This window comes from Leptonotus elevatus, chromosome 7 (genome assembly GCF_054856555.1).
Source record: "Leptonotus elevatus isolate MCC_2025b chromosome 7, RoL_Lele_1.0, whole genome shotgun sequence".
In the NCBI taxonomy this organism is placed as follows: domain Eukaryota; kingdom Metazoa; phylum Chordata; class Actinopteri; order Syngnathiformes; family Syngnathidae; genus Leptonotus; species Leptonotus elevatus.
Genome location: NC_141245.1, coordinates 11,154,176 through 11,163,370, shown reverse-complemented (window position 1 = coordinate 11,163,370; position 9,195 = coordinate 11,154,176). Strand labels below are relative to the sequence as shown.

Genomic DNA, 9,195 nt, shown 5'->3' with positions numbered 1-9,195 from the left:
AAAGCAATATTATTAATTTAATGTGTTAAAAAAACCACCAAAAAAACACATACCAATAAGAATACCATGCAAGTACTGAATACATAAGCAGTTTCTTTAAGAGTAGTCGTATTGATAAAATATCAACATTCTTACATGCGACCCTGACAAACATTACTTAAAACACCATAAACAGTTCATGGAAATATTTACATTTTATTTTAGATTAACAACAATTTCATCAACTATTTTTTCAAACTTACAAATCACTCATATTCACACGTTGACAACTCCTCCAGAACTCATTTTAACCCTTGACACTAAGTCATTTTCTGTGGAAAAATAGAGTCTCTGTGGAAACTGTTCTTCCCAGGCCTTATTGTAATCATCGTGTTTAGGCAGCAGCCACCACACCACCAGGCGGAGTTATGACAGGAGCACAATTTGTGGAGGGTTAGTTAGAGAAGCAAGCACGGCTGAATCGTTGTGTGAGAGGTGTAAATGTGAGAAAAGGTGAGGCGGGAGTAACATGGATACGCGTGAGTGTGCCTGTGTGTCTGTGCGTGTGTATGAGGGATGTAGCAAGAGAATTACAGTGGAATAGATCAGAGCATGTTGAGCAGCGCTTTTGGCTTCTTTTTTTCTGAGGATAAAGCTTTTCCGCCTTGCGCTGCTAAATCCTGCAATGGAGCTGTCCCTAGTGCTGAATTGGCCGCTGAAGTTTTTGGAGGGGGCTTCTTTCCCCTCCCCCCTCACGTTACCTCCTATTTTCGCTGACTTTTAGTTATGTGTGGTCTCATTGTAGAGCGCCCACACATGCACTTCAGATAGTTTTCTTGTTAGTTTTTTTAATCAATACTCATCAGTCCTTTCATTTTTTTTTTATATGTACAGTGCCTTGTGAAATTATTAGAACCCTCAAACCTTTTGACCTGTTGTCACATTTTAGGCTTCCAACATAAAGAAAGAACTTTTTTTTTTTTTTTGTGAAGAATCAACGCACAATCATGAATTGGAACGAAATCCTTAAAGTTGTACAATGTGGAGTTTGCCTCAAAAGTCCCACAAAGATGGAAGCGTTGACATGAACAATGTCACAAAAGCCTCTGTGAGACTTTTGTTCAGTGAGCATCTGAAGGATTAACTCTTCCTTTCTCCAAGGCTTGTGTATTTGTGTAGCCACCGAAGGCCAATGAGGAAAACAGTAATGAGGACCAGTGGAACTTGTTGATACTACAATGTGCCCAAGACGACGATCTATCAAGTCTATTTAGCGTTAATGTGAAGAGACTCAGCTCCCAGGCGCACACAATCCCTGCCTTTACGCAATTGTCACCCTGTCACATGGAAACTTTTTTATAAACTTGTTTGATTGAATCAAATAAAATAAAAAATAGGCATCCTCCATCATGCACGATCAAGGGCGATTAATGTTATTTTATTTTTTAAGTTTAACATAAAGTAATCTTAACTAATCTATGTTGACACTTGTTTAGGTAGGTAAACCATGATGGACTGAATCTATCAAAAGCAAGATTCTGACCTATTTTGTTTCTGAAGACTAATAACTTAGGCAGTGCTGTTGTAGGGTTATTAGAATTTGACCACCCACCAATAAATGTTACATTTAACAATAATTATTTGCCAAAATGAAAATACAACTACGTCTCACACCCCATATCTGTCAGCATACTCATACTTGTTTGACCGAGTGGAACATGAGATATGATGAGGCTATTCACTCCCCCCTGTTGTTGAATCACCTTCATGGCTTTGCCAGCTGTAATCTTCAAATTATGTTTTCTTCCATGTAAATTACCCAATGTCTCGCTATAATCAGATAATTGAAGGGCAAGATTTAAAAAAAGACATGCAGCATCTGTAAAAATCTGTGACAGAGTATTTGTGATTGCACTAATCACTGCTATTATTGTACAGACCCAGCCTCATCTGTTTCACTGTGGAATACCATCTGCATAACTATGCTTCTATCAATTATCTTTAATCAAAGAGCCAAATGTCATTTATATGCTGTTTTAGAAAAAAAGTTGAAGAGAAAATACTGTGGCTCATCTACAGCCCCTAGTGGCAAATGGTACAATTGTGATTTGCCCTTTGGATTTGATGAAATCTGCACTCAACATGACTTTTCTGATATTTAAGGATTGCAAAAACAAAAAACAAGAACAAACAAAACTGTAGCCCCTATGCTAGTGCATTGTTAAAGTCAGGATTGGGACACTCCCGCATGCAAATTGCAACGCATTCTGATTTCCCTTCAAAAGTTTGAATCAAATGAACATATAAGTACACACATTTGCCCCTCGACATTTTAATCTTAGAAATATTGTTCTAGTTTTACCCAGGCAGACACTAAAAAACACGCTCTTCCAGGCAAACACCCTGCATCAATTAATTATTGCGCAATCCGTCAGCAGCAGCGTATCGACAGACGGACGCAGAGGGGAGGACGCAGGCTGGGTTGGGTCTTGTAGGCGTGCATCGGCTGCCGGGACAAAGCCCACAGCCGCACTGTGTGTAAGTAACTGCAGGCGGGGCCACCAAGGATGCTCAGAGTGTCGGAGTATATTCCATTCTATCAGGGATAAGACCGCGCGCGAAGGTTCTCTGCTGCTTACAAAGGGATTTTTGTTTTTTGGATGGGGGCTGTAAATCTCCCAACAGTACGGACAGACAACGGGTCAAGACAAAGTCACTTGTGAGACGGAAAGAGGGCAACGACTCCTGGGAGAGCTCCCAGTGGATAACCTTGTGGCGGATCCTAATCAATTGAGCGCCACAGGGAGGTTATCATTCCATCAGAGGTGTGGAAAGCGCTGCAAATGGCACAACTCCGCTGTTGGGACAGCCATGCACTTGGATGTGCAAGCGACGAGCCGCAATAGGGCCACTCGGGTGACAAACAAGCGCGCGGCAGTCTTGAAGAAGGAATTGATCGCTAATCTTGGCCGCTGTCATTGCTTTGTCATTGCCTAACCAAGTGGTGTTTTCCAGGGATAGCACGCAGTTGGATATTTGCCTTTGAAAGAAGGGGGGCGCGGGGAGCTCATGTGGAGCGCAAATGTCCGCGAAGGCGGCGGCGCGCCGATTTAGCGGCGTTTTCTCCGCTCGTAAACCGCGTCCCAGTGGATCGAGAGCGGACGCTGGGTTTCCGTGGGCAGCCGCCGGCACCGCACCTCATTTATTTCAACTCGACTGACCCGCCTCACGTGTCCCGACAACCCCAAAAGTGAACCTCACGCAGTTGAAGAGCGAAGCGACGAAAATAGAAAAAGTGGGCATCGACTATTTTTGGTGTCTAAAGAATGTTTCTGACCGGGAGTGGGATTATTTCACGCATTCTTAGCTGAGAGGAATTGTGCACTTGGTTTGACAAGAGTGGAGATAACTGGAGAAATAACCTCTACTACCAGCGAGGGGGCGAGGGAGACGCAAAGGTAGGTTAATGTCTCCCTTTCTACTTTTATCCATCTGATTATTGAGCAATTTCCTCATTCCCCGGCTGCGTAATGCAGCGAGTGGATGTGAGGGTACCAGAGAAGGCACGATGGGGAGATAATGGCGCTGGGGTTCTCTATACACGGTGGAGATGTGATGATCTCCACTTTGAAGACTGGAGGCAAATGGGGCAATGGAGAGGCAGGAAGTAAGATTAAATGTAAAGGGATGAGGAGGGATGGGAGGGTGGTATTCCTGATTTTTATTTTGAGAGCTGAGCAGCATGGCAGGAGGGTGGATAGCACTTCCGCCTCACAGTTACGGGGTTCTGGGTTTGAATCTCAGCTTTGACCTAAGTATGGAGTTTGCATGTTCTGTGTGGGTCTTCTCCAGGTACCGCTGCTTATTCTCACTTTTCAAAAACATGTATGTTAGGTTAATTGAAGTCTACGGCAATATGCTCCCTGTGATTGACTGGTGTCATGTTAAATGTCTAATGCAGTGATTCTAAACGTTGTTGGAGGTAGCCTACAACTGAACCTAGTTTCCTATTGCGCTCACTGAAACTTCTTTATTAAAAAATAAAATTGGGATATTTAAAAAATATATATAAATTCAAGACATAGATATAGGGTTTACTGGTGAACCTTTTCATGGAATCATGCCTCTGTTCACCTTGAATTCAGAAGGTGCCGTGTTCTTGTATTCCCCATCTCCATGCACCTTAATTTAGTTTTGCTAGCTAGTTGTGCTGGAATAGAATTGCTCAGCTTGGCATTGCAAATCATGCTTGCAGTTTGGATGCTGACTCTCATCACTCAATTCAACTCTAGAGAACTTTGCACAGCAGTTGTCAAATGGTACCCAATTAAAACAGCAGACGCCCCAGAATTGAACCCTGTGGATCACCATAAGTTCTGTTATCAATGTGAGTTCATATTGCACATATTCGTCCAACCACTTTCTCTTTTTTTGTTCGACATGACCTAAGTCACCTAAGTCAGGGGTAGGCAAGTACGGTGCTCGAGAGCCGTAGTCCTGCATGTTTTTGATGTCTTCCTCCTCGAACACAGCAGAGAGGCTCCTGCAGAACGTATTTATGAGCTGGTGATTTGAAACACCTGAGTTAGAGGCAGGAGACACACCGAAAACATGCAGGACTGCGGCTCTCTAGGACCGAACTTGCTTATCCCTGACCTAAGTTGACTACTGTGTGCACCAAATTCTCTACAGCACAGATAGGCTAAGGAATAGAGCCAATGATGGCCAAGCGGGGCCTATCATCACAAATGAATTAAGTCAAGTGTGTTTCTTTGCTGAGTCCTTGAAACCGACTCACCGCAACACTGGGATTTGATCAAACCCAGGTTAACAACTACTGGTCTAGTGTCTAATATAGACAGACAAGCAGTATAGAAACAGAGAGCGGCTCGCATGGAAGGATGACTATACACAGTATACACAGTATGTGTATTGGTGAGGCCATAATTAAATAAGTCAAAAGGGCAAACTGGCCAAGACGACCAGTTCCAGGCTGTTACAGAGGGAAGAGGAGACCTGGGTTGACTTAAAATGAGTCGTCAGGGAAAGAGGGCGGATGGAATACAGAGAAGCACAAGGGAGAGGAGATGGTCCAGGTGATAGGGGAGATGTGTTTATGGGCAGGGATGGGAGGGCGTAATGGGAGCAGAGAGGGAGGACTGCTGCAAAGGTGAGTGGCGAAAACAAGGGAGCCTGGTAGTGGATAATCATAAAATGGAATTGGGGGGTGGGGGTGGCTGGGGGGGGGGGTAATGGTGGAAGCTGCCAAAAAGACACAAGAGAGTAACAGTAACAACTGGCAAGTATTGCAGCTTGCATTAAAAGCTCGAGCATTAGAGTGCTATAGGGGCCAACTGTACAAAACAATGCTGTGCTGTAGCTACTCTTTGATATTATCTAATGGTCTGCTGGGTAATGGCTCTTGCTGCACCACAAGGAGACAGATAGAAAATATAGGAAAGCACATAAAGCGGAAGTGAGAGCAGCACGCAGCCAACAATATAGATACTTTGCTGTGTCAGACCATCAGTTTTGCTTTACCTGCTAGATTGGCTTCTACTTAAATGCTCCCATTTGCATTTTAATAGGCTTTCCCACCATGAAACATATAGTGTAAGGATATAAAACTCGCTACGGTTTTTGTGTATTAACATAATTAGCTTTTCCACCAATCTGAGCAAAAGGATTATTTAGCATTTTTTTGGGCTGTAATGACTTAATTTGCCCGGTCAAGCAATGACGTCATCATCTACGAAATAAGACATGACATCTTATTTTATGTTTATCAATATTTTTTGAAGAATTTGTACTTATGATTTTTTACAATGCATTTCAGCTAACGTCAATTATATGCGGGTTTTTGCTTTTCGTGGGCCGGGCCAGTCCCTACGCCCCATCAATGGCAGCAGTCGACTGCAGTGTAAATAAAAAAAGGTCGGTTATTTTTATTTTTATTTTTTTTATTTGTTGATCAGTGATTAGCTGAAAATTCCTGACCGTGTACCTAAAAATAATCAATCTATCTATGCCACTCACATGGAGTGTAAGGCAGAAGCAGAACCACTCCCACCCCATCTTTATTATATAAGTGCTTATACTTTTTGGCTTTTTTTTTTTGGTGTGTTTGTGTCTGGTGGTGTGCTGTGAGAATTGTCTGAAGTAAAATATGCGCTTACTAGCTCATTAAAGTTTGAGAAACACTACCTTTAACGTCATCAAGTTGTCACACATGGCCTTTAAATCGAATCGAATACAGTAAGTGGCCTTCCGAAACTTGGAGGATCCTTCTTGTGTTTACTCTACAGCTGAGCCTATCCCAGAATGCATTTTGGTGCACCTGTCTTGTAGTAATGGCAGCAAGTGTGAGCCCAACCATTTATAAAGTGTCTAGTAAATTGAAGAGAGAATTTATTGATAGTATAATCCTTCACGTAGCTGACTTGTGTGTAGCTGGCACACTCAGTGGGCCTATTATGGTCGCCTGGTTGACTGGCAATCCGTCCCGTGTTTAGTTACCGTCACTTTGCTGAGTCGGCCAGGGATGGGGCAACTTAAATGGTGGAGGGGGCTCCAATTTTTTCATCAGCAGAGTGCCACAAGACCACATACTTCCTAACCAGACAGCACGTTGACATCATGAAACTGTGACTGTGACTTGGGTGCGATACAGTAAAACCGCCGGATAACTCCGGTAAACGTTAACTCTAAGGAAATCATCCATTGGCATTTCACCATTGTATCAAAGTGACAGTATGTTTTCCGTTTCAGTTTGCCGTTTGAAGAGAAAATCCTTTTGGTTTGAATACAAAATTGAATTCCGTTGGACACGATTGAGGTATTGCCTGGTTTGGCAGATGTTCTAGTGGATCATCATTTTCAGTTTGCTTTAATTAGTTATCAACTGCATTGGATGTTTATTTCTTTTTGTCTGCCTTTTAGATGCCACAAATATCTAATAATGACACAAAGACTTAAGAGGCACGTATTAACAACCAGTCTCTAGATGAGCACAGGAGAAGCAGACTTCATTTAGCTGAGGTCTGATTTATCTGACCGATTTTTAAATCCAGTATGCAAACAAATGGAAAATGATGATTGCTCTGGCCTACTGAGGTCAAGTGTCAAGCTTTTGGAACCATTCCAGTTTGGGACCAAAATGTCTGCTTCATCACATGGTGGACACTGAAATTGTGTGCAGCATAATGCAGCCGCCTTATTACGCAGCAAAAAGATCTGTTCTACATTGAAAACGAGTGCGACAGTAGACGTTTTCTTTAATTTTTTAAAATTGTTTTAATCTATTTCTAATTATTATATAAAAAATATTTTTAATTTAATTAATAAAAGTAACCCAAAAATAGCCTCTTCATTTCACAAGAATTGCCTAATCAATAAAGTCATGGTTTGAATACTAGATGAGCATAGTAATAATCTGCCAGCTATCATTTTGATTAGTGTAGTGAAAATAATGGTAATAATTCATGCATTTTTGGGGTCTTTTTTTACCAGCAAAATTGAACAAAGTTTTCTGCATTTGGCTCATTGTAAAATCCACCCCTGACTGTCAATATCATATTTAATAAGAACGTCAAAGAGAAGTGTAAATTCTAAACTTTGTACGTATAATTATTTGGTGTGTCAATTTGAGAGTGAAGCCTGTTCTCACAAGAATTCATGTGAAAAGTAAATCTTTGTGAACAGAGCAAAAAATCTCACTCTAAAAAAACTTATTTTTGACCCACACCAAGCACTGAAGTTCAAGGCGAGAAGAAGATTTGATTCATCGGCAGCTTAAGTAAAAAAAGAAAAAGAAAACACATGTAGGCATTGGAGGAAAATTGCTACAAAAAAACTTAGTTCAAACAAACAATACCGTCATTGCAATGATTGCATTAGATTGTGTTCAATATTTAACCTTAACTGCTGTAATGGAATGGACAATACTGTTTAATATTAGTAGGAAAGTGATGTAACGTATACTGCATTATTTCCACCTGCAGTGATGTTTCTATTTCAACACATTGGAAACGGAATAAAAAAAGGACGGCCGTGGATGGCGTGTAATGTATCTGCAATGAAAGGCAAACGTTTGCAAGATGGAGGAAGGTTGCGATGGTGAGAAGGATTTAACTTTATTAAAAAACTGAGGTCAGTTAAAAGAAAACGTGGTGTTGGTGATTAGAAGATAATATTGTAGAGAAGTGAGAGTGAGAGAAGAAAACAGAAGGTCAAATGAGATTTGAGGTTTTAGAATCCATAATGAAATACATCATCTCATTTAGTGCCCAGTTGTTCAAAACTCGGTTATTTTTTTAACCACTGGTGGATTTAACCGACCGTTAACTTTAACGGCACCACACGGTGAACTTTAACGGTGTCGTTAACTAACAGCGTGACTAATCAGGTTTTGAACAATGCATATTTAAGCAGTTAGCAGTGGATTTTTTTAGGGGTTAACCAGTGGTAAATATAACCGAGAAATGAACAACCGGGCACTGTTAGAAAAAGAACTGAAAAGCAAGTGATTATTCAAGAAAGGAAATAAAGAAGAAATGATGGGCAACCCAAAGAAAAAAAGAATGACAACCATGACGTGGCAACTGTCTGTTTTATGATGATGTCTTCTCGATGTTCTCAACAAAGCGACACGTTGTCCACTACAGTAGGGGTTTAAATGTCGACACCGATATGCGTGTGCGCGCGTCTACACGCGCACTATGACAGATGCTGGCTCACTGGCACATCTCCAGCTCACCAGGGAAGAGCGAGTGAGCGATGGTGCTGAGCGCGAGGAGAAAAAAAAAAAAAAAGAAAGGTAGAGAGAAGGAGAGAGGACTGATGCCAAGAGAGACAGAGAGCACAAGGGAGTGAGTGGCGTGCTGAATGCCAAGCGGCATGCTCGTAGAAAGGTGCTGTGTTGTGCTGATATATCACTGCTCAGCCAAACCACTGCATCCTGTAACTTACCAAAATGCATCTCTGGGGATGACATTTTTATATCCTCACTTTTTTTTGTGCCTTAGCAGAAAGAGAAATAGTTGATTTTACGATGTGTTTCCTTAAAGTAAAACAAAAAAAGTAACACTATTTTGAGCTGGTATGTATATAAATGGGGCTTTTACAGCTAAGACGTTCACACGCGCAAGGGTATTTCCGTGCTGTTAAGCACCGCCTCTGGCGGTCGTTCTCAGCAACTGTCATTTTCAAGAGTACTTT

The 9,195-nt window shown here is 41.5% G+C and overlaps 1 protein-coding gene across 3 annotated transcripts in view; it reads left to right on the top strand.

Moving 5' to 3' along the window:
• Window positions 1-2,450: 2,450 nt before the first annotated feature.
• LOC147170931 (leucine-rich repeat and fibronectin type III domain-containing protein 1-like protein) overlaps window positions 2,451-9,195 on the top strand; it is a 147,775-nt gene continuing 141,030 nt past the window's right edge. For all 3 annotated transcript variants that reach the window (XM_086080915.1, XM_086080914.1, XM_086080913.1), the window contains exon 1: window positions 2,451-3,437. The gene's annotated coding sequence lies outside the window, so the exon portion shown is untranslated. The remainder of the gene's footprint in view (window positions 3,438-9,195) is intronic.